The 17,338-nt window shown below is 39.7% G+C and overlaps 1 protein-coding gene across 10 annotated transcripts in view; it reads right to left on the bottom strand.

Annotated features, from left to right (window-relative positions):
• DMD (dystrophin) overlaps positions 1-17,338 on the bottom strand; it is a 1,009,769-nt gene that overhangs the window by 471,373 nt on the left and 521,058 nt on the right. The window lies entirely within an intron of this gene.

Genomic DNA, 17,338 nt, shown 5'->3' with positions numbered 1-17,338 from the left:
TGCTTCCTCATAAGACTGCAGGAAACCAAAGTCTCTCGCAAACATTTCCCGCAGAAGATAAGAAAACATCCAGAACCGCTGTGAGGCAGCAAGTTAAAAAACAGAATATTTAAAGTAAGGAGTATTACAATTTTAAAAGTAAATATACCCTCTTATTGCATAAGAATGATTTCATAATTTATAAAATCCTCCAAGCGTTAGACACAAATTCATTTTGGGGTGAACTCCAACACAGTGCAAGAGGGCATCTGCTCATGCAACAAGACTTCTCTTTCCTTTCTTCCTGCCGCAGCCTCATGTGTACCCCAAAGATCTGCTCCAAGGGTTGGGGGATTCTCCAGAGCAGATTTTGGTGTTCATGGGGAGGGGAGCTGGAGACAGGAAGAAACAATCTGGAATTCCCATCACAGAAGCAGATTTCCATTTTGCAAGTGGACGGACATCACTGGATGTCTCCCACTGACTGGCATATTTTATGTATTATTGGTACCAAGACATGGTCTGAAGCCAGATATAGGGAGTAACCTTGCCGAAAGTAAGTATATCTAGGTCTAGCCCAGAGGTTAGGAGCTGGAGCTGAGAGCAGCCCAGGTCATCTTTGATGCTGGAGGAAACCACCTGGAAACCCTGTGTGTATTGCCTTGAGTTTGTTTGTGGAAGAAAGGTTGGATATACATGTATTGAATAAGAATATATAATTATTAATGAACCTGAAGCAAGTTAACTCTCTTGATTAAAAAAAACAGAGTTCAACAAACTCTACTAAAAAAAAATCAAACAGAGTAATCATACATATTACCATTACTGTTTTGTATCTCCTGTAGTTCTGATACTTGAGTCTGACGCTTTTTGAGAACAATTACAGTGGAATAGGATTCTGTTGGTCAGACTCTACATCACCAATTAGAGTAAAAAGAACTAGAATGGTCTGAAGTGCCTTTCTGAGGTGAAAAACGATCCTATTATCAATACCGCTAAGTTCCTGAAGAGACAGGTACTCAACAACACAAAACCAGCAGTCTTTTCTTTTTCATGAAATAAGCCATTCCAAGGCAAAAGAGACCATCTATTGAGAGATCATTTTTAACAAAATCCCACTATGTTATTGATCAGAAGTCATAGGAAGATTTCTTTCATCTGACTACAGAATTGTGTCTTAGTTATTACATAATCAGATTTCATTATAATTTTTAAATATACAGCTCATTCCTTTCTAACAAATGATGTGCATTTTCCCAAAGGTAATGCTATCTTGAAGTTTTGCTTTGTGTTTCACATTTAAAGCCAGATGAAGCATGCAAATTCAATTTAGTTTCAAAACCGTCCTGAGACCTCCGGGTATAGGGCGGTATATAAATTCAATTAATCATCATCATCATCATCATCAATTCCGCCATTTCTAAAATTTCATCTTGAATCAAGATCATAAGCCTCTATCCTTGAAAATTATATTACATTGTAATATACTACAAGACTATTTCTGGCCAGAAGTGGTTACAAGTGACAAACCAGCCTTAGCTGGAAAAGGCACTACATGCCACAAAGGACACCTGGGTTTCCAGTGGCAGTGCTAGATCTAGGAATACCCCCAGCTATGAACCTGCTGTCTTAAGATAGCAATTTCATTCAGGATGGGTGGTAAACAAGAAACATCTAGCTATAGTACTTTCGTCTTGTCAGCATTCAAGTTGTTTATTGTCCCTCATACCACCCTATGCAAGTGATTGGCTGTGAGCTTGTGAGCTCTTCAAAGTACCTTGTCTACGTTGTCAGGCCACAACACTGTAAACCACTTATGAGATTTCTTTGTGTATTCAACTGTACATAGATAAAATAAACAATGATATTGAACCCATACAACTGGACTAGACAGTGTAGTGCTCAGATTATGCACAGTCCACCTTAGTTCGGTACAAAGTATAGATGCAATGCAGCAGAAAATGCAACTTTTGTTTTAAATGAAAGCAACCTCAAAAATACACAGAAAGAATACATGGTTCTTGTAACTACTTATTGCAGAGGCATACAGTAGATCAAAAACCATTTCCAAGTAAATCATGTAAAGATAGAAACTCAAAATATTTTGCTACGAGTTTTGGGGTGTTGAGATGTGTGCCAGTCCCCTCTAAAACCCAGATCCAGCAAGTGTGGGTGGGGTCCCCTCCCTCAACGTATAAAGTCAGATTTTAGAGTAGAGAGTTAAAAGGAGCAGTGATGTGACCTAGAAGTAAAGCAGCAAACTAGAGAGAAGTGAGGTATGAGAACAATGTTTGATTTCTGTTTGGATTCAAGGCAGCGGCTATGGGAGAAGTAAGACCCATTTGGAGTGTTGATGCTCTGAATCCCACCATTGCAGGCTCAGGTTATACATATGTGTAAATAAACCATATATCATAAAGACACCATAGTCTTCACTATGCCTCATTCCCAAAGGAAAAACAGACTCTGGGTAAGCACGTTGAACCCCTGGAATCCTGCACCACTCAGAGATTGGGGTGGCATGCAACAATATACCACTCAGAGATTGGGGTGGCATGCAACAATATATTTTAAATCTATGCCAATAATTTCCTATAATGGTTCTGTATAGTTTTAAATTTGAAAACTATAAAAATGTCACTTAGGAGTCTAAAAATGTTGAAATCACAAATTACTCAGATTCTGTTATCTACTTAGCATTCAGAATTAGACTAATAAGTATTCAAAATGAGGTCTTTTTAAAGGGAGCAGGTTAAGTGCAAAAAGAGTATGTTTGATTATCAAAATACATTTAAAATTCATGACTTTTATTATAGAACTTGTAGCTGACAAAAATATAGCCTTTTTTCACGTTCTACAAAATATTGTGTACATTACATTTCTATACTTCCTCTAAACAGTGTCCTGAAGGATTATGCTAATATTAACCTAAAAATTATGCAGTGTTGTCAACTTGATTCAGCACAATTAGCACCTTGTAAGAAATATACAAAACTTCAAAGTAATATTAAAAAATTCTATTTATGTGCATTGAAATGTAATATTTAAGGTCATTCTAACAGATAATCTATGGAAACTTGTTTTTACAGGGTTATCTTGCCAAATTAATCTTTTGTTGCAAAAAAAATTGTTAACCTGTTTCAATTAATCTGATTTTTCTTCTTCTTTCCACAATCTGTTTGTATTTAATTTAAACATAATCTCTATAGTTGGACTAGAGAGACACAACAAAGTTAGAATTCACTGCGGCTAGGCATTGGTTTAATATTTATTCCCGAAGTGATCATCAGGAGATAAGAAGAGTTTGATATAGGCTGGTTGAACTGTATTTTAATATATTTAGAGGTTTTTTGCATTTAAAAGTTTTATTATTATATTATTTTTATGCTTGAAATTTTGTTCACCACTTCAAGTAGACTTGACTCAGAATGGCACTTCACATTTAGAGATAGAGAGATACTTATAAAGCAGGAATATGCAGCATAAGCAACATTATGTAGTATTATTAACAAACCAGACCGCTGGGAAACTAAATCAAACCAGTTATAGTCTGGAACATGGTGTGTATAGTGCAGCTGACTGCTGAATAATACACAGCTGTGGGGATCCTGAGGAAACTCCATCTCCCTTGGTGGCTGCCCATAAAAAACAGGGTTATGATGTAAGGTGCCCTCTAAACTGTGAGATTTAGTGTTGCGCTCTCTGAGTGAGAAACAAGGTGCGTGTGTGGGTGACAGACAGGAGACTGAGAGGAGAGGAGTATCAGAAGGGGAAGGAATTTATATCTGTCTGCATTTCTTAGTAATTTTATAATGCAATGCTTGCATATGCGACTCTGTAGTTTTGTAACATATGCTAAAATTGTTAGTTGCTCTAGTTTCCTGCATACCACTTAACAGTGGCGTAGCGTGGGTTGTCAGCACCCGGGGCAAGGCAAGTGATTTGCGCCCCCTAACCCGTGGATTTGCGCCCCCTAACCCGTGGATTTGCCCTAACCCCAGAAGTTGCGCCCGGTGCGGCCGGCCTCCCCTGCACCCCCCACGCTACGCCACTGCCACTTAAACATATTTGTATATATTAAATAGTTCAGAAGCAGCCTATATAAATAAATAATGAATACACGAAAGTCACCACAACTACATTTGTCTTACTGGAACAATCATTTAACCTGCAGCAATTTTCTTTCTTATGTTGTGCTGGTCTTTCCCTGATGTATTCTTTTTAATAAGCATGCTCATTTTTGCTTATGTAAATCAATGGAACGGACTATTCAAAGTTTCTCTTAAGAATTAGATCATCCACTTCTCAGAGCATTATTTCCCACTGGAACCCTCAGCCACCTGCTAACCCATGGCCAGGGGCTGTTTGCAGAATTGAGCAACCCTGGCTTGAATTCTGGGTCCACTCCTATCTTCAACATAGGTCACCTACATTTACTCTGTCTCTGATTCTATGGGACGAAATGCTTACAGCCTTACAACACCCCAAGCTCTGTTTGTTTGAGTATTATCAATCATTTAGTTCCATAGACTAAGAAACATTAGTTGATTTTATATAAAATCATGTATGGCACAATTCAAGAGCCGCTGGCCCTGCAGATGCTGTTGGACTACAATTACCCTAGGGAAGCAACTCCATCTGGAAGACCTGTAATTAAGGCAGAGAGGATGGTGATAAAAGGTAGAGTGCAAGACTTCAGAACAGAATCAGGTAACAGGGTTAAAAAAAGTGGTTTAGCTAGTGGGGAAAGCATGAGCTTTCTTGCTGTCAGACAATGTTTATGCAGGCTTCCATCCTACAACATAGGTCATACATTGACAAACTTGATAAAAGCATAGTGCTAATTCTTGCGTTAGAGGAAATATAGGGTGATGGTTCCATTTATGCCCACCTGATAGCAGAAAAAATTCTGTCTTGCACAATTGGACTTCTCCCCTTGTAGCCCCCCATGTACCTCAAAATGTGGCCTTGAGGGGCCCCAAAGCATCTGGAATAGATGGTGGGGGCAGTAGATAAGAAATAAAAAGGAAGTGGAGGTCCACTTACAAGGCACTGCAAGTCACCCAGAGATATAACATGTAAGATAAGGACATGTCTGTGCTTTTTGATACATCCAATGTGTGGCCGTGTGCACACCGGAGCTTATTGTGTGTCTGCAGCTGTTAGTATTCTAATTTAATTTGTATGGTCCACATGATGTTATTCTCAAACAATACCAACCTCATTCCTCCCCTGAGTACACTTGGATTTACCCGATATGAGGATAATTAGGCTCCAAACTACTCCACTCAGGCTCACAAATGATTTGTGTTGGTGTTTGGATGTGTGTGTGGGGGGGGGGGTTCAATCACCACTTTCTGCTACTCCCCTTTCCACCCCCCACTACTTCCTCAATGTTTTTGTTCCTTTTCCAGCCATGCTTGTAACTATTTCTGGTATGCTTCTGAACAGAATGTAGCCTTGTATACAGTTTGTTGTTTTTGATCCCTCAGCTTTGAAGAAAACCAGAAATCTGTATATGTAAACCACGTTAACAATTATGTACTGAGAATGTAAAATTGCCTGCCTGTGTGTTTCGCACACTTCATGGGCAGGGCATTTTTTAATTTTAAAAGATGATGTGCATGCAGCTATCTGTACACATGCATTGTCAGTACTTAATTGGCACAACAGAATCAACTAATTTTAGAAGGTGGGGGTAAACACAAAAGGAAACACATAGGGAAAGACCAAAGTTGTTTCTCATATACAAATTCAAATACATGTGGGTGTTGAATACTCTAATTCAAACGTCAGAAAGTGGATTAACACCTAAATAAAGCTCAAATGATAAGCTGTTTACTCCGTTTTCATTGTTACATCCAAGTCATAGTTGGAGTGATCAGGTCTGAATTAATTTGTAAACTAAACATAGTTCATACTTTTGCCTTCAATAACCTCAATAGCAACACACCAGATTTCAAATTTCCCAGCAAGCTTTTTTCCCATTTCAGAACAATGATAAAGAGATGTGCTTGAAAGCATTTAGTCTGAATGCTAGAATTAAAAGCATCCGTTATCATTTCCCTAGAGAAAATGAAGCGAACACAACTAATTAAATACATTATATGGAAGAATGCAACACAGCACAACTCCCTAGTCCTAAACAGGCATAAATGTCATTGGCAATAAACTTTTAAATTTCTCAACTTGTCAAAAATTAATTATTAAAAATCCTATAATAAAGCAAGTTCCAAATCATATACTTTACATGAAAATCACATAGACCTAGTTTATGATGGGCTTAATTAATATTTCTAGGACATAGAGGACAAAAGGTTCATAACTCATGCTGAATTCTGATGATGTGTGTTATACAGTACTAATATTCAGAAGTCACAAATGCACAAAGCCAATATATACCATTGTGATAGTAATGTGGTGACAAATGACTGTTATTGTCATTTCCCTTGACTATCAAATGTGCATTTCCACAAAATTTACTCCCTTGGGATATGAACATTCCAAGCATTAGTACGTAGACAACATTACAGGAAATATTAATTTATAACCACTTCCTTATCTATTGCTTTCATTTTGCTACAAAACAAAATCTGTGAAGAATTAACTTTTGTTTCACTGAAAGAAATTTAAGATTTTGAGAGTACCAACTCCTGTGAGAGGTGTATATAGAGCAAAATGGCTCCAAGAACTCAGTTCTTTCCCTTTTTCATGTGAGCAAGAGGTGGTATACATCACACATTTTGCTCAGTTAGACAGACAGTAATGCACATTCATGAATTTTTATTTATTTATTTATTTAAAGATTTTCCTCTTTTATAAAAGCACATGCATTGCCTCTTTCTTCAGGTTGTGTTTTCGACACATCAGTTACATTTGTCATGAGACATTGGTGGTATGTGCAGTATAGGGCTGGGAAGAAAAGAGGGGTGGGGGTGGTAAAGCTTATGTTCTTTTACTTAGTGTATGTGTGGAGGTTTTGTGTCAGCTCGGGTAGGTTCTCTTTCTATTCCCTTGTTATGTTTCCTTGGTGGTGAGAGAGGTTGAAGTGGTCTAGGGTGTGACTGATTGTCTTTGGTTGGCTGCAGTGGGATTTGTTTGTGTGGGAGCATTGTTGGGTTAGCCATATTGAATCATATGCTGTCGGTTGGTTTGTCTTGTTTTTTTTATTATTATTATTATTATTAAGGATTTTCTTGTTTTACAGAAGGGTAGTGCCTCGTATTTTTTTTTCTTCTTCTTCTTCCATGTAACGTTTTTACAAATCCGTTTCATTTGTTGAGGCATTAGGGGGAGAAGAAAACAGAAATAAAAAAGAAAGGGGGGGTGGGGAGAGGGGGGGATGGATGGGGGTGGGGTCGGGTGGCGGTGTTTCTATTATGTTTAATGTATGTAGAGTTTGGTGTCAGCGTTGCTTGTGTTGTTCACTTGTGTTCCTTTGGTGGTGAGAGAGGTTGGGGTTGGCTTAGGGTGTGATTGTTTGCTTGTGATTGGCTGTGGTGATCTTTGTTTTCGTGTGTGAGTGAGGTGGGTGGGTGTTTTGGATCAGGTTAGCCATATTGATTTGTATGCTGTTGGTGGATTATTGTCATTGTCCTGTTGGGCTGTGTATGTGATAAAGGGGAGCCATACCGGGGTGAAGGCGTCTTCTTCTGTTTGTCCCCGTGTCAGTTTCAGTTTATTAGTTAATTTTTCTAGTAGGGCTGTTTCCCATACTATTTGGTACCATTGGTCCATGCTTACTCCTGACAGGTCTCTCCAGTGTCTGGTTATGATGCTTCTGGCTGCTGAGAGCAGGTGGGTTATGAGTTCTTTGTGGTGTAAATGGGCATTGTTGTCTTGGAAGATGTTTAGTAGGGCCAATTCTGGGGTGATGTCTATTACTTGCTTAGTTATTTTACATATTTCTCGTATGGCTGTTGTCCAGAATAGTTGAATTTTGGGACACTCCCACCACATGTGGAGGTATGTGCCTGAGGAGGTGCACCCTCTCCAGCATTTTGGTGAGGTTCCTGGGTGTATTAGCGCTAGTTTCCTTGGTGTTAGGTACCACCTGTAGGTGAGTTTCAGTGTGAGTTCTTTTCTTTTTGTTGATATGGATTTAAAGGGGGGTTTAGACCACATTCTGGTCCATTGAGTGGGGTTAATCTCATAGCCTATGTCATTCTCCCATTGTTTTTTGATTGTGTCTAGGGGATTTGCGGGATTTTGGAGTAGTATTTTGTATATTGCGGATACCGTCCCTTTACCGTTTCCCTTTGTTGTTAGGAGGAGGTTTTCGAAGGCTGTCAGGGGCCTAGTTGCTGCTGATTTTACTGTTGGGTTGTTTAAGAAGGCATGTAGTTGGTGTTGTGTTAACCAGGTCATTTGGGTGTCTTCTAGTTTGTCTTGTATTTCTTGTGTTGACAAGGGTTTGTTATTTTTATAAAAGTCTATTAGGCGATATAAGCCTTTGGTTCGCCAGGTTTTTATCTGGAGGTTTTGTGCTGCATGGTGGAATAATGGGTGGTACGCCAGGGGGATTAGTGGGGATGGGGTTGGGGAGAGTTTGCCTATTTGTGTTTTCCATGCTTTGAGCATGGTCTGTGTGTACCTGTTAAGTGTTGTGGGAATTTTCTTTAGTTTGTTTGGGAGGAGTGGGTATGTTGTGGTGCAGGTGTTTTCAATTGTGTCTCTCTCTAGGTGTACCCATTGTTTTGTCTCATCTTCTAGTATATATGGGATTATATGGCGTATTTGGTTGGCATTGTAATATGCTTCTATGTTGGGGATTCCCCATCCTCCTTCTGAGGTGGGGAGGTGCAGGTATTTGGGGCTTATTCTTGGTTTTTTATGTGAGAAGATGAAGGAGTGTAGTTTTCTCTGCCAACTGCGAAGTTGTGTTGAGGGGATCCAGATTGGGAGGGTTTGGAATAGGTAAGTTAGTTTTGGGAGTGTGATCATTTTGATCATGGCTATTTTGTCTGAGAGAGTGAAATTCGTGTTATTCCATCTCTTTAGGTCTTTGTTAATTTGTCGCCACAGGGGCTTGTAGTTGTGGAGGTACAGTTTATTGAGGTTTCTGGTTATTTGTACCCCTAGGTATCTGAACTTGGTGTGGCAAAGTTTTATTTTGGTGACCTTCGTGAGTTCTTTTTGGGTGTGAGGAGGGGTGTTGAAGCACATAGCTTCTGACTTTGTAAAATTTACCTGTAGGCCCGACACCATTGCAAATGTGTTGAGTTCTCTGATTAGGGAGGTTGCTGTGCTTATGGGGTCTGGTGTTGTGACCATTAGGTCATCTGCAAAGAGCCCTAATTTATAGGTTCTGCCTTTTATTTCCACTCCCTTGATTTCTGTGGCTGCTCGGATGCGGATTGCTAAGGGTTCCAGAGCCAGGATAAATAAGAAGGGAGACAGTGGGCATCCTTGTTTTGTGCCTCTTTGGATAGCTATAGTATTAGAATCCATATTGTTAGTTCTGCATTTTGCTGAGGCTTGGGAGTATATTTGTTTGAGGATTTGTAGGAAGTTGGGGCCAAATTTCATGTTAGTTAGTACTGCTAATATGTATTTCCACTCCAAGCAATCAAAGGCTTTGAGGATGTCTAGGGACATGATTGTCAATGGGAGTTTCGTTGCCTTGCTGTGTTCGATCAGGTTCAGTAGTTTCCTGATGGGGTCTGTTATATTGCGGCCAGGGACAAAGCCAGTCTGGTCTGGGGCTATTAACTTGTGTAGGAAGATTTTTAGGCGGTTGGCCAAGATTGATGTGAATATCTTGTAGTCTTGGTTTATTAATGAGATTGGGCGGTATGATTCTACTTTGAGGCTGTCTTTTAGTGGTTTTGGGATGGAGACTATTTTGGAGTGGGTCCAGGTTTTGGGGATGGGGGCCCCTTTTATGATGTCGTTGAATAGGCGGGTCATGTAGGGCATCAAGGGTTCTTTGAATTTCCTATAGAATTCTGCTGTGAAGCCATCTGGGCCTGGGGCTTTGTGTGGTTTCAGGTTTTTGAGGACCGCGTCTATTTCCTCTGGGGTGATAGGGCTGTCCATGAATTCCTGTTCCTCATCAGTTAGGGTAGGCATGGTCAGTCCTGCTAGAAATGTTCTGATTTCCTTCTCTGGTGGGTTATGGGAGGTGTATAGGTTGGCGTAGAATTCTGCAAATTCTGAGGTTATTTCTTCGGGGGAGAATGTTATGTTGCCGTCTTTTTTGGTGATGCAGTGTATTCTTGTTTTGAGTGCTTTTTTCCTACATCTATTTGCTAGTAATCTGGAGTTTTTCCCTCCATATTCGTAGAAACGTTGTTTAGAGTATAGAATGTTGATCATTGTTTTGTTAATTTCTAGGGAGTCTAGTTCTCTCCTTTTTTGTTCTATAAGTTTGAGGAGTTTTTTAGATCCTGTTTGTTTGTAGCGTGATGAGAGGGCTGTGATGTCTTGTTCTATTTTGCTAATTTTTGAGGAGGTTTGTTTTTTAAGGAATGTTTTCTCTTTTATGCAAGCTCCTCTGGTGACCGCTTTCATTGCGTCCCATAGGAGGGGGGTTGTTATATTGTTTACATCATTTTCCTTGAAGTAGTTTTGGAGGGTTTTTGTGAGACTCTCTCTAATTTGTTTGTTTGTAGTTAGGATGGGACTGAAGGACCATGATGGGGTGGTTTGTGTTCCTTCTCCTATTTTAACGATGACTTCTACTGGGGCGTGATCTGTGATTTTAATGTTACCTATGTTTGTTGATTCCACTGAGGGGATCAGACCCTGTGTGAGTAAAATGCTGTCCAGTCTGGACACTGTATCATGGCGTCCTGATTGGAATGTATGGCTGATGTCTCCCGGGTTTTGCTCACCCCAAATGTCGTAGAGACCCCTGTTTTTTAGCATTTTTAGTAACTTGTAAGAGTTCCTAGTTGTTGGGGGTTTCCTTCGGAGGAAGGTTGCCCATGGGGTTGTGGGGTGGATATCTTTCAGGGATAAACCTTTCATATTTAGATTGAGGTCCCCTCCTAGGATTGCTTCCCCTTCAGAGAAGGAGAGGAATTTGTTTAGTGTCTTCTGGAAGAATTCTAATTGTTTGGTGTTTGGGGCATATATGGAGCCGATTGTCAGTTTGATTTTGCCATCTAGTGTCCCTTTAGCGAAAATGAATCTGCCTTTTTTGTCCTTGAGGACTGTTGTGGCAGTGAAGTTCAGGTCTCTACTGAGTATTATGGCTAGGTTGGTTTGTCTTGTTGTCTTGTTGGTCTGTGTATGTGATAAAGGGGAGCTATACTGGACTGAAGGCGTTCTCTTCTACTTCTCCCTGTGTCAGTTTCAGTCTATTGGTTAGCTTTTCTAGTAAGGTTGTTTCCCATACCATGTTTATTCCTATCAGGTCCCTCCAGTGTCTGGCTTTGATGTCTCTGGCTGCTGTGAGTAGTATGTTGTGAGCTTTTTATTGTGTGAGTGGGCATTGTTATCTTGGAAGACTTTCAGTAGAGCCAGTTCTGGGGTGACTTCTAGTACCTGTTTAGTTATTTTGCTTATTTCTTGTATGACTGTTGTCCAGAAGAGTTGGGTTTGGGGGCCTTCCCACCACATGTGGGGGTATGTGACTGTGGAAGTGCAGCCTCTCCAGCATTTTGGTGAGATTCCTGGGCTTATCAGAACCAGTTTCCATGGTGTTAGGTACCATCTGTGAGTTTGTTTATTGTGGATACCATTCCCTTGCCATGTCCCGCTGTTGTCAGGAGAAGGTTTTCAAAGGTAGTCAAGGGCCTAGTGGTTGTTGATGTTACTACTGGATTGTTTAAGAGGGCGTGTAGTTGGTAGTGTGTTAGCTAGGGTATTTGGGTGTTCCCTAGTTTGCTTTATTTCTTGTGCCGATATGGGTTTGTTATTTTTGTAGAAGTCTGCTAGATGATATAGGCCTTTGGCTTGCCAGGTTTTTATCTGGATATTTTGTGCTGCATGGTGGAATAGTGTGTGGTGAGCCAGGGGGCATTCATGATATTATAAAAAGTAGTTGATTAAAGTATGAATCACCTGGAATTCATCCTACTCTATCTAGCTGACATGAACTCTGATAATTTGTGACACAAATATTGGGTCAGTGGAAATGGCATCATTTACATTAGGTTAGATAATATAATCAGGTGATATTATCACTTTAACATACACATTATATAGAAGTATCTGGTTCTCAATCACACCACTTCCCATGGAGGCTTATTTTCAGTTCTGTTCCTTTTTTGTTATCAGTCTAGTTTGATTGTTAAATGGTTGCCAGAGATGTGATCATGATTAGGGACAGCACTCAATTGATTCTATGGAAGTATATATAACAGAGCACTAATTAGAGCATTCATCTGACTGCTTTAATGCCTGTATGCTAAAAACAAGGGCCTTGAAAAGGGAGTTTCTTGATTAGATCCTTAGATTATGTCTTAGTAGTTGCTAACGTATCAATAATTCACATATGTTTTTTCAGCTATCCTGAGCACACTTTTCAGTTGAATTGAATTGTATTCCTAACATTTGCATTATTAGATGAAGGCAAACTGGATCGTGCTAAATATATGGTAACATTATCCACCTACACATGAGTAACATCAACATTAGACAAAAAGCTGATGCATCATTAAATTTTTATCCATTTCCCCACTATGAATCTGAATGCACTTAGCAGTACAACCAATTTTGATTACCAATGACATATGCATATTCAAGATTATGTGCAACATAGATATCCATCTGAGTCCACAAGTAATTTACTACATACAATCTGGTAGTTCTAAAATAAGTGCTGTTAAGTTAATGTCATTAGTTCGCACTAGCAATAACAGAGCTATGTAAAATTTACCAAACCAAGTAAAGTTTTTTGTTGTACTGAAGGAAGGTGAGGACAGGTGACCTCACCTAGGCCCGAAGTCACCCCCCACCAAAGCAGGCTCAAAGCTTCTCAGAGCTTTTCAAAATCATTTTTCTCAGCAGCTAAAAGGCATTAAGCTAAGCATCAGAAACATTCCGCTTGCTGTAACTAAAAAGATTGCAACAAAGGTAGGGAACACAGTCCATTGTTTCTCAGGCCTTTCTGATGCCTTCTGGCCTTGCTAAAGAACCACATTGCAACTTACTTTCTGTCCGGGAACCATGCCAGAACAAGAGATTGAAACATATCTGAACACTTTGAAACCCCTTTCCTGGGAAGGGTGCCAAGAGTCCAATAGTCCCAAGACAGCTTTCTGTTCATGCTCAGAGGAACTCATGGGGCAGGACTCTGGAAGGAGGTGAAAGGTGGAGGGAACTGGAAAGGGGTATATATGCTTGTTCACATGATTGTGAACTCGTGCATGCTTTTGTGAACTATCACACTTGCTCCTTCTACCAGTTCATGGATGGTAGAAATAAAAGCCTTTTCTCCGAAACTATTCCTTGAGTGTCTGTTGACTCCCACTTCCCTTTCCCAGGCGCAATATTTTTCCCACCCGAGGGCAAAGCCTCATAAGGCTACAGTACAGCAACTTCAAAGTTATGTGTCTGCTCCTTCCTGAACTGGAAAATTTTCAGTGAGTATATCAAGCACTATGCTTTCTAGCTTCTCCAAAGATAAAAAAGAGCCAGAGAAGCCCTTGGACCTTCTCTGTAGAATTATAAAGCATGCTTTATGCCTTTAAAAAATCTTTAAAAGTGTATGGATCTTTTAGGATTTTGCCTAATAAATGCAAACAGACATTCGACAGAATATACAGAGTGGACTTGCTGGTTTATTTGTGTGGAAGTACTAATTGTTAGCAATACTAATCATTACTTTGTTTCTGCTTTAGTTGTTCCAGAAATGAGGTTTTACTGAGAAAACGTCACAAATCAGCAATGGAACAGTGGGCTGGTGAAGTTTTCAGAGGCGGGGTTGTGGAGTGAGTGGCTGTGCAAGGTGACCTCAGCTTCAAAGGAGGCAGAGAAAATAGAGAGATTGTTGTTTGAAAAACAGTCAAAGAGAATAAAGAGCCAAAGAGGGAGCGAAATTTACCTATCATTCCTTTAAGCTATGTTGAAAAATCATAGATCCAGTGGTGCATTAACAGACACCCAGCTGGAAGCTCAGAAAACAGTACTCACAAATGGGGGGGGGGGGGGAGTAAGGAGATGCTCAGGAATATGGAGCAAGCCTCCATAAAGGCTGGCAGGAAAAAGAGAATTGAATGGCAGCCAAGCACAAAATCCTGAGAAAGGAAAGACAGACTCGGGGAAATTCTGGTAGGCCAAGGCAGTTATAGAGTTGGCTGGCTTGTTGAGCAGCAGAGTGGTCCTAGATAGGTCAGTTCTGAGGTGGCTGTCTTCAATGTACTTTCTTAGAAAAGTCCCTTACAATCTCAGGGTTCCCTATGGCCAATCAATGTGGTAGTAATAGTGTGGTTTTTATTAGATTAAATAGGAGGAATGTTTTGCATTAACAATCACAGTGCAACCCACATTAGCTGACTAGTAGATGAGGCTCCTCTTTTGTCCACGCAAATTTAGCCATGGCAATAGAACTTTGGTTTCCAGCAACAGTCATGTGTGAAGTCGCCCTTAGAATTCTTACACCCATAACGTTCTTAACAGTGCAATACTGTACAGCAGAGCTTTCCAAGCTGTGTGTCGGCTGCAGTGTGTATGTGTGCCGCACGAATGCTTCCCACACTCCTCCCAGGGCTGGAAAGGGGTTAGTTTAACCTGTGGTTTGCTAGTAAAACTGAATTACTGTGCCGCGAAAATGATGCATGTCTAAAAAATGTGTCACCAACATGAAAAGTTTGGAAAGCTCTGCCATACAGTATGTATGTGACTGCTCAGAAGCAAGCCCCAGAGTTTAACTGGATTTACTCCAGATAAGAATGAATCAGGTTGCAGCCTAAACCCTACACATTATAAGCATGATCCAATCGAACATTCTATCAGTTTCAGTGAAACTGTGAAGTATGTACCATTGAAATAATGGGACTTTAAAATGCTTAACTGGTTGGATCACACTCTTCTTTTTTGGACATTTCTGCAATAAACACAGAGGACCGTTATAGGATCATATCATTTATGTAATACTCATTTATATAATTCTCATTTTTTAAAATAAAAAAGGCAATGAAAATAATATGAACCATGCAGTTTCACAAGTCATAATTTTTGTTTTAATTCTTGAGGGTTAAGCCATGCCAGTTTCTCGCAAGAATAAAACATCCTGCGGCACCCTAAGTCGAACACATTTATTTTTGTATAACCTTTCATGGGGCAGAGTGCACTTCATCAGATGGTTAAAAAACAAAAACAAAATAGATATTCTTTCACAAAATCCGTTTGACTGCAATCATTTTTGTGTTTAAAGAACATCATGGGCCTGAAGATTATCAGTTGCCATGACAATAGTGTAAGCATCAGAGAACAAATAATGACCTGCCATCAAGAGATCAGAATCTGGGGAACGATACTAAGATCACTTTCATATCAGAATTTATGTGATTATTAGAAGCTTAAAAGAGTAGCCTGCATTTTCTCTATTGCTTTTCTGCTCCTTAGCCAAGTCTGCATACTCAACAGCTGCAAAAGGTAAGCCAGCAGTGTTAAATACTTAAAACCCAATTTTAACAGGAAATAAAAAAAATAATAATATTGAAATACCCACCATATTTTTTATGCTGGTTACAGCTTTAACATTTTTTCACATCCATTTCTGCTCACTGCATACACTATTTATCTGAAGATTAGGGATAGCTGTCTTTGGGGGTAGAAAGTTCCACTTTCTTAATTTCCACAATCTTGGGAAAAGGTGACTTACTTAAAATATACTGGCTCAGTATATGTGCAGACGGTTCTATATCAAGAAAAATATTGAGAACAATGCACTATTATTCTAAGCTTGAGAATAAGTCTAAGAATCTTCAGGGAACATCTCATCAGATGTCAAACATATAAACAACTTTCTGAAGACATGTGTATCAGGAAGTTTTTAATGTTTGATGTCTCACTGTCTTTTTATATTATATTGGAAGTTGCCCAGAGTAGCTGGGGCAACCCAGTTGGATGGGCGGGGTATAAGTAATAAATTTGCTGTTTGTTGTTATAATCCAATCTATTGGTTGGGGTTACCAATACAATCCTGAGGTATGTATGCAAGTGAGAGATGGTTTCTATTTATATATTTCATCTTTTATAATTATTTTCACTTATTTTGAACTCTGTTTTACCAGACTTGAATGTGCCGTCCACATAGGCCATTTAGTAAGCAAAATATAACCCACCATTCCACTCATAAGTACAATGGTTTGCATCTATTGATATGACACAATATATGCTTTACCAGTAACTGTACTCTGTGGCTCTCAAAGGACAGTTTTCAGTATTTCAGAATGAGCTTACACTAACTGAAAACTGTCCTTTGAGAGCCACAGAGTACAGAGGCTTTGTGCAATAGATTATGTCACCACTCCCACTCTTACCGCTGCTGCCCCCAAACTCTACTCCCTCCGCCGCTGCCCCACTCCATTTAACTTTTTTCATTGTTTTGCTATTGCATTTGCATCCTCAGAGTGAGGCATTCTGGGTGAGGTGGCTAAGAGACTGCCTGCATAGCCATCCAGTGGATGTGAGGCAGATACTGACATTGTATGGATTTCAGTGTGCTTTTATTTCAGAAAACACTTCTGGAATGTAAAATTTATCTCATCACTTTTAATACTCTATTTTATTAATGCTTTCGACTATTCTGTATTTTATTTTGCTGTAAATTGCCTTGAAATAGATGATTACGGACAATTCATAACATTTTAAACAATAAATAAATGTTTTTAAAACTCAGGAAAAAGATGAAGTACTTTAAAGTAAGTTTCTAAGCTTACACAATCTTTCCAGTGCTGCAGGCCCTCTCTTGGCTACCACACCCCAAATTCTTTGTTCTGAGGAAGAACTCATTCAGCCCTTCCTAAGAGGCTACAGCAAGGCTGGGACAAGCTGCAGGGGGCTGGTTGGATGGGCAGCTGGTGGTACTAGAAATAATGAAAGCTAGGAAGAATGAGACAGGAGCCCAAGGGCCACCAATTTGTCACTGCCTGAGCCTGCCACCTGAGACCATAGTCTCAGCTTGGTTCATTATAGTGCCAGCTCTGAAAGGTCATACTTATCCCTTATCCCCTAAAAATAAAATAGTGGCGTCTACATCATTGGGAGAGTCTTTTGTACACAGCTATGTAATAGTCTGTGGGTATTAAAATGTGTATTTATAACTTGGTACAGTACACTGAGAGAGGGGCATAGAGGAGACAAGTGATATATATTTAAATGGCTTTCGGTTATTGCCTGGTTTGAAACATTACAGCCCAGGAGGCAATACAGTGTGGAGTATGTACATGGCACCATCATGAGT

The sequence above is a fragment of the Podarcis erhardii genome (genome assembly GCF_964252035.2).
Source record: "Podarcis erhardii genome assembly, chromosome: 4".
Lineage (NCBI taxonomy): Eukaryota > Metazoa > Chordata > Lepidosauria > Squamata > Lacertidae > Podarcis > Podarcis erhardii.
Note: the sequence above shows the minus strand (reverse complement) of the source record. Positions and strands in the feature narration are given on the sequence as shown.